A 14,390-nucleotide genomic window follows, 5' to 3' on the forward strand; every position below is an offset into this window, starting at 1 on the left:
TTTTTTTTTTTTTCTGTCTCCTTTTCTCTCTCTCTCTCTCTTCCTCCTCCCTCCCTCTCTACCTTATTTTCCTGATGTTTAACTAAATATTTGGACCTCTAGTATTACACAACTTTAAAATTCCTTAAACTTTCACATGGGGAAGTTGATTTATATGACTCAGTTGGGATGCATTAATATTGACAGCACACATATGGAAAAATATGTCAGAGGGCTTTTCTAAAGAGATCATATCCCCATTATACACAGAACTGAAATTATTTATTTATAATTGATAATATTAGTAAGAGACTATTTTTTATCCCTTACCCTAACTCACTAATTCACTAACAACAAAAGGCATCAGAAACATTTCTTGAATGTTTCTCTATCTGTAAGCAAATATATTAGCTGTCTGTTAGATTCTGTTCTCAATTTTATTATAGATTTTGATCAGGTATTTTATTTACTAGCAAACAGCCAATATTTATCATAGGCTGACCATTCATAATTTATTAGTCTAAGAACTTTATATTTATTATATTCACCACACCACTCTGAGGCTCTGTGATGCCCATTTTACAAAGAGACTGAGGTACAAGGAGTTGAGAATACTTTCTCCGAATCACGCAACTTGCAGACCATGGAGCCAGACAGGCTGACTCCCCTGCCTATATTATGAACTACTTTGTAATAATTTTCTCTTTTGCCACTTGAAAATGCAGGTGGAAGAAGAACTCATTAACATTCTTGAAGCCTCAGAGATAATGGAGATAAGTAATTAGAGCTATTAAAAATTATGTAACACCATGTCGTCTGTTCCTCTTCTCCCTCGAAGACCTTCTAACCTGGGGCCATGAAAGCTTCCTGAGTCTGCCCATTCTTTGTGTTCAGTTTCATCAGAATTCCTGATATCACTTAGGCCTATTTCAGAGTTTTCAAATTGTGAGTGACATCCATTAGTGGATGGGAAATTCAGTTTTGGAATTGAAACTAAAATTTAAATATATATGGATGAAAATATGTATATACATATAAACATACACATATACAGAAATACACATATATCTAGTTATACTTCGTTTTATTGTACTTCATTAATTTGAACTCTATTTTGTTGTGTTTCCCAGACCCCAGATTTATTTTTTTTACAAATTCAAGGTTTTGTGTCCACTCAGCGTTGAGCAAGCTTACTGGCACCAGATTTCCAACATTTACTCCCTTCATATCTCTGTGTCACATTTTGGTAATTCTTGCAATATTTCAAAATTTTTCACTATTCTTATATTTGTTATGTCATCTATGATCAGTGATCTTTTGTAATTATTTGGAGGTATCATGAACCATATGCAGGTAGGGTGGTAAACTTAAAATGTTAATGAATAAATGTTGTATGTGTTCTGACTATTCCACAGACCAGCCACCCTAATATATTTCTCCTTCCTCAGGGACTTCTCTATTCCCTACAACACAGTGATATTGAAATTAGGCCAATTTATAAGTGTAAGTAAGTGTTCATGTGAAAGGAAGAGTCATACATGTCTCTTCCTTTAAATCAACAGCTAGAAATGATTAGGCTTTGTGAAGAAGGCATGCCTAAAGATGAGATAGTCCAAAAGCTAGGTGTCTTGTATCAAACCTTTAACTTGTGGGTGCAAATCAAAAATTCCTGAAGGAAATTGAAAGCTTTACTTCAATGAACACACATATGATAAGAAAGTGATAAAGTCTTATCACTGATATGGAAAAAGTTTTAGAGATCTGGATAGAAGAACAAGTAGCCACAGCATTCCCTTAAACCAAATACTAATATAGAGAAAGGCCCTAACTCTCTTCAATTCTGCAAAGGCTGAGAGAGGTGATGAAGCTACAGGAGAACACTTTGAAGCTAGCAGAGGTTATTTCATGAAGTTTAAGGAGAGAAGCCATCTCCACAAAATAAAGGTGCAAGGTGAAACAGCAAGTGGTGATGTAGAAACTACAGCAAGTTATCCAGAATATCTAGCTAAAATCATTAATGAAGGTATCTACATTAAACAACAGATTTGTATTGGAAGAAGATGCCATCTAGGACTTTCATAGCTGGTGAAGAGAAGTCAATGCCTGAGTTCAAAGCCTCAAAACACAGGCTTACTCTCTTCTTAGGGGCTGATGCAGCCAATGCTCATTTGCCATTCTTCAAACCCTACAACCCTTAAGAATTATCAATCTAATCTGCCTGTGCTCTATAAATGAAACAGACTGGAGGACAGCACAGCTATTGACACCTTGGTTTACTGAATATATTAAACCTGTTGAGATAAAAAAATATTTCTCTCAAAATATTATTGCTCTTTGACAACACACCTGGTCACCCAAGAGTTCTGATGGAGATGCACATGAGATTAATGTTTTCATACCTGCTAATACAACATCCATTCTGCAGTCCATGGATCAATGAGTAATGTTAACTTTCAAGTCTTATTTAAGAAATACATTTTGTAAGGCTAAATCTGCTACCATAGATAAGGCCTCCTCTGAAGGACCTGAGCAAAGTCAATTGAAATCTTTTGGAAAGTATTCATCATTCTAGATGCCATTAAGAAATTTGTGATTCAAGGAAAAAGGTCAAAATACCAATACTAACAGGAATGTGGAAGAATTTGATTCCAGTCTTCATGGATGACTTGGAGGAGGGCAAGACCTCAGTATAGGAAGTAATTATAGATGTGGTGGAAACAGCAAACTAGAATTGGAGTGGAGCTTGAAAATGTGACTTAACTGCCACAATGTCATGATAAAATTTGAATGGAAGAGAAGTTGCTTTTTATGGATGAGCAAAGAAAGTGGTTTCTTGAGATGGAGTCTACTCCCAGTGAAGATGCTGTGAAAACTGTTGAAATAACAATAGAGCTTAGAATATTTACATAAACTTAGTTGATAAAGTAACCTGAGGGTTTGAGAGGACTGTCTCCAATTTTGAAAGAAGTTCCTTTTTGGGTAAAATGCTATCAAATAGTATCACATGCTACAGAGAAATGATGCATGAAAGGAAAAATCAATTGTTGCAGCAAACTTCATTGTTATCTTATAGGAAGAAATTTCCACAGCCACCCTAGCCTTCAGCAACTACCACCCTGATCAGTAGGTAGCCATCAACATCAAGGCAAGACCCTCCACTACAAAAAGATTACAACCTACTGAAAGCTCAGGTGATGGTTACCATTAAAGATTAAGGTATGCAGTACATCAGTTTTTCTTAGACTAAATGCCATTTCATATTTATTCATACAGTGTATTTCATATACCACAGCATTGTGTAAACATGCCTTTTACATGCAGTAGGAAACCAAAAGATTCATTTGACTCACTTTATTGCAATACTCATTTTATTATGGGATCTGGGAGAAAATATATACATAGACAGAGAGATATGCATATATATATGTGCGTGTGTGTATACATACCTACATATATATATGTGTGTATACATACATACATATATATATACACACACACATAGAAACACATATAAATATATGTGTTTTACTACTGAGACTACAAAAAGATAAGTCCAAGTGGAGAATCACACATGGGGACACACACACACACACACACACACACACACACACACACACATATATATAAATATGCCTATTGGTTAATTGATATATCTTGAGCTTTGTGTGTGTATGTATGTTCATATATATTATATATATAATATAGAGAGAAAGAGAGAAAGAGAGAGACCAGGAGAGAGCATGGGTGGAGGGAAGAGTAGAACAGGAATCAAAGAGTATAGAAGAGAAAAGGGAAATAGAAGAATTCTAAATCTATACTCAAGAAGAGCAAAGAAAAGAGAAGTTTCAAGAACCCACAAGATGGGGCCAGATCTTCCAAAGCTGATCATGGTGAATCTTCAAAACCTTCTGTTTTATTGATTAATAAAATATAGTGACTTCTGCTTAGTTAATGGAATACTTTGACTTAAGTGTATAATTATAATTGTTCAACAGTAACACCCAGGATGCCTCAATATTTTTTCCCTACTTCCAAATATGTATGTGAGTCATGATCTATCATTTGTAATTTTCTCTTATTCCTGAGGCTTTCAGCATTACACTGGATACCTCGTCTTCCCTGGCCCTTAATATCTTCATTTCTATATTGGGTTTTCTGATTTTCACTGTATAGCAGGCAGTGAATGGGAAGAAAAAGCAGCTTCCCTCACTTACATGGGAACGTTGAAGCATGAAACAATACCACACCATCAGAAATAGGCTTAACTTTTGGGTTTTCTGGAAATACACTGTCTAACTTGGACAGTGTTGCCAGTCATGTGTAATTTTGTGGTCAAGGACAAGGGCTAATCATTTTCCTTCATATCTCAGTTCCTTTCATGGTGCCTCATCCTCAGCACATACTCAGCAAAGATCTGCTGATCATGCTTATAAGAACACAAATAATATAATACATACTTTCCTTTTTGCTGTGGGAATATATGTATAAGATGAGGAGGAGGAGTTTGGACAATGTCATGGAAATCACATAATTAACAAAATATTATATTATTGTCCTGGAAAATAAAAAATCAATGAATTATGAGAAAAAAACCAAAGAACAAAGAATTGGCTACTTGGAGAAAGGACTAAGTATTTGTTATATTGGATACCTTTTCAGAATATTCTTAAAGCTCTTCCCTGTTTGAGCAAAAGGAATTAAAGTAAATACAGAATTTAGGAGACAGTCTTGAAAAGGTCTAGATATAAAATGCCTGAGTTGAATTAGAAATTATGTAAAAGCTTTTCAATCTTGCTTTAAATAATGAATAACCAAATTGCCTCCTGTTTTCCTGGAGCTCCTGTCCACATAGTCCTTACAGAAATCCTGGGTTTCACTTTAGCAATCTTACCTGGTTCTGTTTCTTTTCTTTTCTTTCCTTTTCTTTTCATTTCTTTTTTCTTTTCTTTTTTTCTCTTCTTTTCTTTTCTCTTTTCTTTTCTTTTCTTCCTTTCCTTTCTTTTTCTTTTTCTTTTATAGTTTATTGTCAAGTTGGTTTCCATGTAACACCCAGTGCTCATCCCAACAATTACCCGGTCCTTTTCTAATCCTGTCTTTGTTCATTCTGTTTTCTCTTCCTGAACTGTTTTCCATTTTGTCTTAGAGTGTAGACATCCTACCTATTTTTCATGAATCCACTTCTCCAAAGAGGTCACCTTAATTTTTCTTTTTGTAATATTTTACCTCCTTTTTACCCAGTGGTGTTTATTTTGGCTGGTTTCATGCACTTGATATGGTTATTTCGCAGCCATTTGTAACTTGTCGGAGGAAGAGGCTCTGTCATACTAACATCAATTCAATCCATTGTTTCATATATTTTTGATGATGACACTATTCTTGGAGAGAGTGAACAAAAGCAGTTTACCCACTTCTGTCCTCTTTTTATTTGACCTCTTTGTCATTTTCTGTGATGAACAAACTAAAATCTGCTGCCTGGAAGTTAGGATCTAGGTTTAATAACATTATGCTTTCAAAGCACTGGAGTTCTATATTCTCAACACAAATTGCAACCAGGATGAAAGAAGGAATATGAATGATCAGTCGCTGTAGGTATGTGTCATCAGCATTTTCTAATCATGGATCCTTGTTTCGAATTACATTCCTCAGATGACACAATTTGTATTTATTCTGTAAAAGGTAACTCACTTTTGTAATTTTGTCTTTTATGAATTGGAGAATAGATTTTCCTGCTTCTGGTAGTGCTCTCTCTCTGTTTGCCAAGTTTTTATATCACTAATTATTTTCAGATATACCACATATATTATTTACAAATGACAAGATGATTCTTAAAGATGGGATCTGAAGAATATGCTCTCTTCTTTAATTTCAATACTACACAATAACCCCTCCCTTCCACTCTCATGGAAGAAATAATTTACTACTTTAAACTACTTGGTGGGTAGCAATTTCCTAATGACTAATAACAATGAAGTACTGTGAATTTTTAAGTTTATGAAATTGTGCCATTTACATAGTGTTAATCTATTAATTATTAATCCACTAATCCAAATAACTGCATACAATGCAACAACAATTTCAGGCAAGATACTAATTTTAGTTATACTGTCTTTGGATAGAATAAAAATGCATGACCAGAAATAAATTACTCAAAGTTCCCTCAGATGTTGCTTTCTCATAATCTTCTAAAGTACATACAGTACATATATAAAAAACATTTTTATTAGGTGGCTGAGGGAATAAGGAATAATGAAATAATGACCAAAAGTGACTACTAAGCAACAGAAATGTGGAAAAATATGATTTGTTCTTGAAAGTGTTTATCATACTTAGAAATGACTAAAACTTGAGAAAGCCTTCTATATTGAAATTAGTAGACTTATATAACTAAATCTTATATATTTTTAATTTTTTAAATGTTTATTTATTTTTGAGAGAGAGACAGAGCATGAGCAGGAGAGGGGCAGAGAGAGCCAGAGACACAGAATCCAAAGCAGGCTCAGGGCTCCAAGCTGTCAGCAGAGTTCCATGAGAGGCTTGAACACATCAGCTGTGAGATCATGACCTTAACCAAAATCAGACGCTTAACTGACTGAGCCATCCAGGTGACCCCATAACTAGATCTTAAATTTGAATCAAAGTTTTCTGTAAATTTATTGCTTTTGTCCTACAAGTTTCCATGCTATAATTAGTCATTTGAACTCATAGAGTAAAATTTCTTTTGTAATATCAACCCCAAAGTTATCACCAATAATCTAAATAGGATTTAAGTTTTATTTCCTATAATAGGTGCCTCAAATATTTTTAGGAATATCCCATATCACTCTTTCATCTTTAGCCTTGGCTTCTAGTATTTTTATTTTTAGATAAGTTATGTGGCTGTTCTTTTCCAGTTGTTTAGGTATGGAATAAAATCACCTTGATTTTGAAAAGATTCTCTACATTCTAAATATTTACCACAATTCTGAAATTGCAGATAATGCATTATTAAAGTTAGTTTTGAGGAAGAGAGAGAGAGAGAGAGTGAGCAAGCTGAAGAGGGGCAAAGGGAGAGGGAGAGAGAGAATCCCAAGTGGGCTCCATGCTGTCAGCACAGAGCCTATCAACAGGGCTTGATCCTAGGAACTGTGAGGTCATGAGCTGAGCTAAACTCAAGGTTTGGACACTTACATGACCGAGCCACCCGTATGCCCCAAGAATGCATTTTTAAAGCCATGCAGGTGGTTTAAATAAACACTAGGCAGCACAAATTACTTTAGTGAATGACAAACAAGAATTGAGGTAAAAAGAGATTGGTGAGATTTTATTAGGAGGAAAATAAAAATTAGCATGACCCTTGAGTGGCTGCATTTCCACTCTGAGGACACTGAACAGTTAGTTAGTTTCTCTGGAGCAAACAGCTCTTTCCATGTTCCCAGTCCCTTTAAGTTAATTAATTTGCTGTTGAAATAGTGGACTTCTCTTCAATCTTCTCTTAAATCCAAACATCTGAAGAGACAGATCACACCAAATGTCTAAAGTATATTTGCTGCCAAATCAGACTACCTCGGTGTCCAAAACAAATAGGCTCTTTGAAGTGCCTATTACAATTGTATCAACAGATAATTTCCCCTTAAGGAACCATAGTTTCATATGTAATCACATTCAGATTACTACAAAAGAGGCTAGCAGTTATTGAATATAGGTTTACAGGTAACGTGTCCTAGCAAGGGAGGGGAAATGGTCTTTATAAATGCAGGCTTTCATGTGAAACATACCTCTGAAAAATCCTAGTTTTATAGAATAATGTTTCTAAAGGACTGCCCGATTTATAGATTAGAAATCATTCTCTTACTCCATAGTTTCAGTTCTTCTACTAACTTTTGTTGCCAGTAACTTTCTTTCAACTAACTTTATCTTTAAATGCATAATCCTCCATCTCCTTTTTTTTTTTTTTAACACAGAGCTATGTGATGTATCTCTGCCCAATTCAACCCTTCTATCCAGATTTTTCCTAATGTGACAAGGGACTAGAAATCTGCTGAATATTTCTCTCTAGTTTGCATTTTCCTACCTACACATCTGTCCTCCCCCATAGGACTGGGTGTTGAGATTTGCATTTCATTTTCTATTTAAGTTGTCTCTCACAAATACCTGTCTGTACTCTCCTAAAAAATTTTGTTGGGTTCTAGCCTTAAATGTCTAGAACGTATTCTGCATTGGAAATAAAAGCACACTTGAGCTTTAACTATTAATATTGACTGGGGAAAAGAAACGTTTTTAAGTGATGGATTTTATTCCTAGAATTTTCTATTCAAAGAAGTATTTCAAGGTAGTTTATCAGTGATCATTTCCAGGGAGAAAGAGAGAAAGGGGGCAGGAATGGAAAGATAAGTAGGCAGGTTTTGAGTTCTAACAACTGCTAGAATGAGCATTACCTTTTTATTTTTCTGGCTAAGCTAAGTGGTGTATTTATATGTACAGTGTATTTATATATATGGTGTGTGTGTGTGTGTGTGTGTGTGTGTGTGTGTATAGTCATGCAGAAGTAAATATATCATCACTAAACACAAATTGGCCAAAAGCAGCAAGCAGATCAAACAACAGCATTTCTTCCATTGTGGCATCAATCCAAACGTGAACCCATCAAGCTAGTAGCTTCTTAAGAATGTGCACTGCCTTACCCACTCTGTGTCCTCAAGGACAAGCATGGGATGGGGACAAATCAACATTATTTAGGCTTGGGTATGGCTTGGTCTTCATAGGGCAACCCCCTGGCTTTCAGTCATTTTCTATGAAAAAGTGAGATGAGGAACAACATTTAAGACCTATGAGTATACTTTTCTTCAAAGTGTATTACCATAGAATATTGGAAGCATCAACTATAAGCTATTCTGCTGTAGTTGGCAAAGATGCTATTTTCATCACCTCAGAGAATTGAAAATTTAGACCTTTTGCTTTCATTTTCCATGCCATCAGTACGTCTCATTGTGAACATTATATGCCAACAAATTCCTCCTCCTACCTAAAACTTCTGGTGTATGTGTTGTGGGGATGAAGAACATCTGATCTTCAACCTTTATTTTAGAGTCCTTTATATATGCTTGGAAATTATTTTATATCTCTCCTCACAATTTTCTTTATCCAGACAAATAACCCCATTACCCTTTTCTCAATTCCAGCTCTTTCTGTAATCAGAGTTCTATCTCTATAAATCCAGACTGAGTTTTCCATTTCTCTCTTTAGTTGTGGAGCCTATGACCAAATTGGTATAATGATGTTGTGAGGCTCAATCCAGTGAAAAAAATAATAGGAAGATACCTCAAGGTCCTAATTTTAATTAGGCTAACTGACGTTACAGCCATGCCTTTGGAATGCTTTGCGTGCTATCAATCAAGCCTTTGGTAGATACTGGCAACTCTCCAAGAAGTTTCTGTGTATAGACACACACACACAAAACATGCATGTGTATGCATATGTAAATATAAACATATATTTTAATATATGCATTCTATATATTCATATATATTTGTGTTCTCAGAAACTTCTATGTAAACAATATAATCACATAGAATGCCATTTTAAAATGTCATGTATATACACAAACACACAAAGTTATACATCTATACATACACAGTTTATAAACATATTTCTTTGTCAATTTTTAATTTTAGTTATGAAGGAAATGAAAACATGTTTTCAAGATAAAGTGTTAGTTCATGTGTGCTGTATGATGAGAGAAATAATAAATATATAAAATAAGCTATCCAGTTCTAACATTGCATCCTGACAGGAATCTGAGAGCTATTATTTTTCCCTCAGTTAAATGTTTTCTAGCATGCTTTCTTGGTATTTGAGAGTAGAAGATGTAGATAATTTAAAAGTCTTAAAAAATGTTTCTGCCATGCATGAGAGCTATTTCTATGTATTTTCAAATGTACTCTGAAGAGTTACAATAAAATACAAAAGAGAAATTATTTTTAAATTTCTTGTTACTTGTAGATATTAAATGAGAGAATCTTTCAGCACATTTAACTGAGAAAAATGATAGATTCTAACACAACTAATTTATCTCCCCCAAAACCTAATGAAATAAGCTTAAGTCCCAGTACACACACATGCATGTACATAAAAACGAACAACAGCAAATAAAGAAAAGAAAGCATAATTAACTGGGGAAAAAAAATCAAACAGACATTTCTGGAATAGAGCAGAAAGGCAGATTGGGATTGAGTTCCTTATCTGTTTTTAAACCCCAGAAATAACTCTGAAGTTTGGGGAAAAGCCTAAGAATTCTCGGTAATACCTCCAAACCTGAATCGATGTAAAACCTGTGAATATAGCCTTATGTTTCACCTTTTCTGAGAGGAGAGCATCTGGAGGGCTGTTGAAAAGATAGAAAGAGAGGGGGCCAACTAAGGTGAAGACTCTTGGGCTACCAGTGAGCTGAAGACTTGGCAGAAACCTAAGGACCAGTCCGTCCACTCTGGAAGGGAATCAGAGGAGCAGCAGCCAACACAGTACGTTGCTTCGATTGCACTCACTCCCTAATCATTCCAGTCTGTTCTTAAAAAGGGCACAAATTCTGAAATCTCTAGTTTTCCAACTGGAGCCCAAAGGGATCTAAGGCAGGGTGGTAAATATGTCTGCAAGTAACTTTTACTGTATTAGAGCAAATAGTGTCTGCACAGAGCAGCTATACATGAGCTTGTACATAAGAAATATGGAAATAATACTACAGCCAACAAAGATGAGGGGTAGACAGAAACAGAGACATAGAGATAGAGAGAAAGGTGGTTGGGTGGAAGGAGAGAGGAGAACAAAGCACCCCATCCAGAGGAAATTATAAGGACAGGAATAGAAGGATTGTTCAGGTTGCTTCATACAATGGCTTCACTTAATATGAAAATAAATTCAATATAACTAGAGGTCAAAGACTAGATGATAAATCAGCAGAATTAAACAAAAAGGGAGATAATGGAACTAAAGAAACAAATCAAGGACAAAAACAACATCCTTAGAGATTGGCACCAAAACATAAATTGGAAAATACAACTAACGTAATAAACACTACTAAAAATCAAATTACTAACATAGAGGAGATCTGAGATAATCACACTGAATGTAGATGAAAAAATCCAAGGGACTAAAATAACACAAAACTTATATAGAAAGAGGAGAAGCAGAAATGACCCAATAATAAGATAACAGGAATTCTGATGTGCCGAGCCCAAAAATGTATATATTCAAAGTCCACAAAAGATATATTCAAAGATAAAATAATAGAAAATTTTCCTTGAAAAATAAACCTGAATTTTCCTATTCAAAGTTCTTACCATCTTCCTAGGAAATTAAATACATAATTCCTGATAGCGAGACACACCTCATTTGGGCTATTGAATCTGGAAGATAAAGTATTATCTGAACATCCAGATAAAAAAATCAAAATCAAATCAATCTATATGAGGTAAGGGGGAATCAGACTCCCATATGTCCAATGTTGGAAGACAACGGAGCAATATTACCCAAGAATATTATACATGAGCCTCACTATTTAAAGCCACATTCTCAATTATGAAGGTACTCAGAAAATATAGCACTTTCTAAAGTAAGTCTGACAACAAAATCCAGGCAATTAAGAGTACCATCAAAGTAAAAAGCTAGGCAACCATGATGAATGTGACGAAAATTGACAAGATCTCTATATGGAAGTAAAATGAACACAATGAAACTATGGTTACTGAAGAGAATTCAGTTGTTATAACCTGAACAGGAGACAACTAACACTGTAACAACCAAAATCAGAGGGTGGGGAATGAGACCAATGAATGAGGATGCTAATCCTGCAGTGAAGAAGTGCTGATGTGATGGCAGGAATTTAAACAACTATGCAGTTAAATCAGACATGAACTTACGAAGAGTAAAAACAGTATCTACAGCTGCATCACACTGTCATCAAATGTATTTCTACCTAGCCAACTATTCATGTACATAGAGGGATATATGGGATACTGAGATTCAGGGAGTTTTTTTTTAATTCAGATGGGTTATTTTCACAAAATTTGTTAGTGAATTTTTTTTCCAAAACAAATTTTAAAAAGATTCTGGAAGCAATTTTCTAAGACAGTATAGTGGTTATGTATGCATGGATATATCTTCTTTCTTTGTTAAAAATTTCTCTCTCCCTTCCTTCCTTCCTTCCTTCCTTCCTTCCTTCCTTCCTTCCTTCCTTCCTTCCTTCCTTTATATAGTAGGCTTCAGCCCAGTGCAGAGCCCAATGCAGGAACTGAACTCAAGACCCTCAGATCAAGACTTGAGCTGAGATTAAAAAAGAGTTAGACACTTACTGACCAAGTCACCCAGGCAACCCTACTTGTTAATGATTTCTAATGCTTAAAAAAGGCAACTCAAAATCTATTTTTGGGGGGTGCTTAGGTGGTTCAGTCAGTTAAGCATCCAGTTCTTGATTTCAGCCCAGGTCATGATCTCAACATTCCAGAATCAGTCCTGGGCCAGGCTCTGCACTTGGTGTGAAGCATGCTTGGGGTCTTTTCTCTCTCCCTCTACCTCTGCCCCTCTTCCCCACTCATGCATACCTTCTCTCTCTTTCTCTCAAAATAAATAAACATTAAAAACATTCTGTCTTCTGGAAGGACTCACTGCTATAACTTTAAGCAGGAGAAAAACCCACTGGAAATTAATGGGGTTTTTTAAAGCTTATTTATTTATTCATTTATTTATTGAGAAAGATGCAGAGAGAAAGTGGGGAGGGGCAGAGTGAGAAGGAGATGGAATTCCAAACAGGCTTCACATTGCCAAAACAGAGCTCCCAACTCAAGGCTTGAACTCAGGATCTGTGAGCCAGTTAACCAGCTGAGCCACCCAGGTACCTCCCCATTGTAAATTCCAACAGCTTTCATAAATAGCACACATGATAAACACATCTATTCTTTTTTTTTTTTAAATTATACTTCTCCACTGGGGCTTAGAAAAACTTCAGAGGAACTTGTTGCTGGGACAAGAACACATCAACTAACTCTTGAGAAAAATTATCCGGAGGAAAGAGCAATGCAAAGTTTTCTACCTCAAATTTGCGGTCGGGAGGCTATTTACAGAATGACCTGCGAGAACTGTTGTATGACAGCAAGAACGGTCAGGAACTCTGACTCCTGGCTCTGCTCCTACTGTAGAGACATATGGACACCGAGCAACTAACTGAACTTTTCTTGACTTCAGTTTCTTACTCTGAAAATTTGCAGGATTGAATGTAATTTCTATTGTCAAATTCTCAGGAATTTCTTCAAGTGTTAGTGGGAGAGGATGGTTGTGAAGTTACTCTCCAACCCTGTTATATCTTCATGGAAAAGACCTCTGTGTTGACCAACTGTAAACGTGGAGCTTCTGTATTAACTGAAAGCTTCATGAGAATATTCTCTGCTGCTAAAGCAAAGTAAATTATCCTCAGGCTTTCTCACAGCTTTAAAACTTTGTAAGTATATATGGCCAGTCCAATGCTGTTCAGCATGAATGGTTTATACAGAGCTGATTTAGCAAAGAGAGAACAAGGAAAATAAAGTTGTCAGTTTGCTTTTTATTCTGCCACTAAAATAATATTTGGCTAGCATTAATGCATTGCTTGAAACAATAAATACCAACCTAAACGTCTCATAAAAGTCACAGGAAGTGACTCAAAGGCAGGTCAAGGGTAATTAGTTCAATGCCTTGCTGCAAAATGACAGTTTTCCTTTCATACTAACACTTAAAAATGACTTACTGTTAAGATTACTTGGTAAAAGAGTACTTCCAGCATTGATTATATTGCAATTTTGAGACTCTATCTGCCTTTTTCATTCCTGCATTTTGGCCTCAAGAGACCTTAGCTATCTCCCTACAGATAAGACCAAACTTCATGGTAATTTCACTTATAAAGATAAGTGTGGATATCAGAAACCATGGAAACAGTGTGTGTGTGTGTGTATGTGTGTTTTAAGATGTATAAAATCCTACCACATGGACAACCTATATAAACTGGAATGGCTTCTTGCAGAGTGAATAGAAATATTCTGTTTGAATATTTTGCCTGATATTTAAATAACAAAGAAGCAATGCTTAACATAGTCTGCGTGCAATTCATAGTGCTAAGTTGGATTTAAAAACTTGAATTTCATAAAATTCATCTCAGTTGGAAAGAACTGGTATCAAATATTAAAATATAATGTACTAAGGGCAAATGATAAAGGCATGCATTAGAATAAAAACAGCAAAATCTACTACATATTTAATAGCAGTTTATATCAAAGAGATCTAGGAATTTTGTTGACTGGTAAGAATTCTAATCATAGGCACCCTGCCCTGGGTCTTAACACTTTATGCAAGTTATCCTGCATACTATAAACAAATACACACATGCATGTGCACATGTATGTGAATGTATG

General features: G+C 35.4%; 1 protein-coding gene across 1 annotated transcript in view; it reads right to left on the reverse strand.

Moving 5' to 3' along the window:
* Nucleotides 1–14,390, reverse strand: part of DCC (DCC netrin 1 receptor) — a 727,087-nt gene that overhangs the window by 433,411 nt on the left and 279,286 nt on the right. The gene's annotated exons all lie outside the window — the stretch shown is intronic.

The sequence above is a fragment of the Suricata suricatta genome, chromosome 14 (genome assembly GCF_006229205.1).
Source record: "Suricata suricatta isolate VVHF042 chromosome 14, meerkat_22Aug2017_6uvM2_HiC, whole genome shotgun sequence".
In the NCBI taxonomy this organism is placed as follows: domain Eukaryota; kingdom Metazoa; phylum Chordata; class Mammalia; order Carnivora; family Herpestidae; genus Suricata; species Suricata suricatta.